The sequence below is a fragment of the Artemia sp. Qi Xiang Cuo genome, unplaced genomic scaffold (assembly GCF_049724085.1).
Source record: "Artemia sp. Qi Xiang Cuo unplaced genomic scaffold, ASM4972408v1 HiC_scaffold_32, whole genome shotgun sequence".
In the NCBI taxonomy this organism is placed as follows: domain Eukaryota; kingdom Metazoa; phylum Arthropoda; class Branchiopoda; order Anostraca; family Artemiidae; genus Artemia; species Artemia sp. Qi Xiang Cuo.
This window is the reverse complement of record NW_028297441.1, coordinates 2753594-2757662: the sequence shown is the minus strand read 5'-3', so window position 1 is coordinate 2757662 and position 4069 is coordinate 2753594.

Here is a 4069-nt window from a genome sequence, read left to right as displayed (position 1 = left end):
TTTACGTTCCTTGGCACCTTTCCAGAGCATGTACTTATGGATTCTGGGCCTTTACGTTCCTTCCTATGCTATTTGGGGCCTTTACGGTCCTTCCTATGCTATTTGGGGCCTTTACGGTCCTTCCTGTGTTATTTGAGGCCTTTACGTTCCTTCCTATGCTATTTGGGGCCTTTACGTTCCATGCGGTGTTATTTGCTCGGAGGTATGGCAAATTCAACGTTATTCTATAGAAGCTTTACACCTTTTCAAAGATAATATTGTAGCTATGGAATCCGGTTAATAACCTGTAGCTTAAAGGTATCTGAGATCTCGCCCAGTATCGCAAACACTATTAGAGATATCAAAATGATATCTCATTTGTATTAAGCTAACTCAATTTGCGAAAAGATATTCCATTTGCACAAATCTGCTCTGATTGAGTTTTCGCCGACAGTGGGTCGAAAATTACATGTAATCACTACTAAGCCTTTTGTTATTGCTAGAGGATTACCCAATTCACTTCTTAGTGTTAACTGACAGAGTTCCAAATACGAACATTTTGAAAAGCAGAAAAGCGAGCATTTTGAAAAGGGGTAATTAGTGATTGGATAATTTTTAACATGAAATCTCTAAATAAAATATTTTTGGAGCATGTACTTGACGATGGGGAAAAGGGGTTTAAAATTATTAGCAATTTCGAGCGAGGACCCCCCCCACTGGTTCCTGGCAGTAGGCTACGCATATCAAGTTGAAAATTTGACAGATGTTATTCTACAAGACAGAAATACTTCGCTTGAAGCTATAGATTAGCATTTGCAAAAAAAAGTGGTAATTAGTGATTGGATAATTTTTTTAACATGAAATCTCTGAATAAATATTTTTAGAGGGATGGGATGATGGGAGAAGGATTTTGAGATCAATTTGATCAACTTGGAGAAAGTTCAAATAGAATCGTTACTGATTGAAGTGCGTAAACTACAAACTGACAAAAATATCCAAAACTTTTTTTTTCTTATAGCCTTGACTTTGAAGACATTTCTTCATCTTAATTGGCTTTAGAAATATTTTTTTTAATGCAGTTGAAAATTAAAAATGTAAATGCGTATTTCAAAGAAATTATAGCCTTCTTAATAATTTAATGTCGATAAACAGTAGAAATTGGTTTTCTTCAGTATTGTTTGTGAATGATTAAAGATGGTGACTAACGAAGTTTTTGTTTTAAATAGTTAGTTGTCTTATCTTTTAAAAGAGCACTACGTTGTTTGAGAGAATCTGTTGTCCGAGTCCGTGTGGTTTTTCTTATCTTGGTGACAAATAAATAAGTCATATTATATGTCTTAAATTATTTCTTTTATATGTTAAAAGAGATGTACGTGTTTTGAGAGACTCAGTTGCCTGATTCCGTGTGGTATTTCTTTACTTTGTTCTCATTAAAAACGAAATTTATGTTGTAAATAATAAGTTCTTGTATCTTTTAAAAGAGCTTTAAGGGGTTCGAGAGTCTCTGGTGGCTGATTCCGTGTGGTTTTTCATTAATATATACACATTAAAAATGAAATTTTTGCGGTAAATAAATATTTCTTGTATCTGTTAAAATAGATATACGGGGTTTGAAAGACTCTGTTGCCTGATTTTGTGTGGTTTTTATTTAATTAGTGCTCATTAAAAACGAAATTTTTGTTGTAAATAAGTAGTTATTGTATCTTTTAAAAGAGCATTACGGGGTTTGAGAGACTCAGTTGCCTGATTCCGTGTTGTTTTTCTTTACTTTCTGCCCATTTAAAACTAAATTTACTTGTTAAATAAGTAGTTACTGTATCTTTTAAAAGAACTTTACGAGGTTTGAGAGACTTTGTTGCCTGATTTCGAGGTATTTTTCTTTAAATGGTGTTCATTAAAAACGAAATTTTTGTGTTAAATAAGTAGTTTTGTATCTTTTAAAAGAGCTTTGCTGGGGTTGAGAGACACGGCTGCCTGATTCCTTGTGGTTTTTCTATACTTGGTGCCCAATAAAAACAATATTTTTGTGTTAAATAAGTAGTTCTTGTATTTGTTAAAAGAGTTTTACGGGATTTGAGAGAACCTGATGCCTGATTCCGTGTGATTTTTCTTTACTTGGTGCCCACTATAAACGAAATTTTTGTCTTAAATAATAATACTAGTCAAGAACTGAGAAATGTTCAGGAGGAAGTCAGTGAAATTTGCAGCTTTTTCGGGGTTGAAGCACTCTACGTAAAGGGTAATGTACCTACAGATAAAGTTTTAATTCAAAAGTGTGACCCTAGTATTCCAATTTTCAATCTAGAAGAGTTTAAGTGTCCTAAATTGGAGGGGGGTTATCACCGCCCTGAAGACGAAGTTAGGTTCTTTGCGCAGTGGATACCTAAGGACATACCTGATTAGGATAAATCCATAAGATATGGTAAAAAAACTATTCTAAATAATGGGATCATCGTTTCTGGATGTTTAAGTGTGAACTCTAAGTACTATTTTTATGTAAATATGTGGTGTTGTTTTTTTTTCTCAAAAAAATATGTACACATGTTTAATCAAAAAATATACTTAAGCTCAACGCATCTTTTTTATGCAGAAAATTTTTATTAATTTAATTAAATTCTTAATAAATTTTATTGAAGTAACACTAGCATTCTCGAATTCTATTCCTGGACAAACTAGAGGTATCTAATTCAATAAATAATAATAAAGTCGCACGTAAGTAATAAAGTCTATATTGTTTTCCCCTATTGGATACACAATACTGAAATTTCATTCAAGAAATTATGAAGGAATCCTAAATAGGTAAGAAACTCATTCTTGAGGTCACCTCTTGTATGCACAATGCAGAAATTTCATTTAAGAAATTATCAAAAATTGTAAGTAAGTAGCAAATTCTTTTTTGAATTCGCCTCCTGGATAAATAAAAAAGACATTTCATTCCAGAAATTATTACAGTTTCATTCAAGTTGAATTATGACAGAAATTATGAGAGTTTTTTATCTTTTAAAAGAGCTTTGCGAGGTTTGAGAGACTCTGTTGCCTGATTCCATGTGGTTTTTCTTTACTTGGTGCCCATCAAAAACGAAATTTTTGTGTTAAATAAGTAGTTTTTGTATCTTTAAAAAGAGCTTTCAGGGGTTTGAGAGACTCGGTTGCCTGATTCCGTGTGGTTTTTCTTTACTTGGTACCCACTAAAAACGAAATTTTTGTGTTAAATAATAATACTGGTCAAGAACTGAGAAATTTTCAGGAGGAAGTCAGTGAAATTTGCAGCTTTTTTGGGGTTGAAGCACTCTATGTAAAGGCTAATGTACCTAATGATAAAGTTTTAATTCAAAAGTGTTACCCTAGAATTCCACTTTTCAATCTAGAAGAATTTAAGATTCCTAAATTTGAAGGGGGTTATCACCATCCTGAAGACGAGGTTAGGTTCTTCGGGCAGTGGATACCTAAGGACATACCTGATCGTGATAAATCCATAAGACATGGTAAAAAAAACTATTCTATATCATGGGATCATCGTTTCTGGATGTTTAAGTGTAAACTCTAAGTACTATTTTTATGTAAATATGTGGTGTTGTTTTTTTTTCAAAAAAAAAATATGTTAATACGTTTAAGCAATAAATATCTTTAAGCTTAACCCATCTTTATTCTTTAGAATAGTTTTATTCATTTCTTTAAATTATGAAGAAATTGTAAGTAAGTAACAATAGCTTTCTTGAATTCGCTTCCTGGACACAATACAGATATTTAATTCAAGAAATCATAATAAAATCGCAAGTAAGTAATAAAGCTTTTATTTTTTTCACCTATTGGTTACACAATACTGAAATTTCATTCTAGAAATTATGAGGGAATTGTAAATAGGTAACACACTCATTCTTGAAGTCACCTCTTGTATACACAATTTAGAAATTTCATTTAAGAAATTATCAAAAATTGTAAGTAAGTAGCAAACTCTTTCTTGAATTGGCCTCCTGGATAAATAAAAAAGACATTTCATTCAAGAAATTATGACAAAATTCTAAGTAAGCAACAAACTCTTTCTTGAAGTCACCTCATGGATACACAATGCAGAAATTTCATTTAAGAA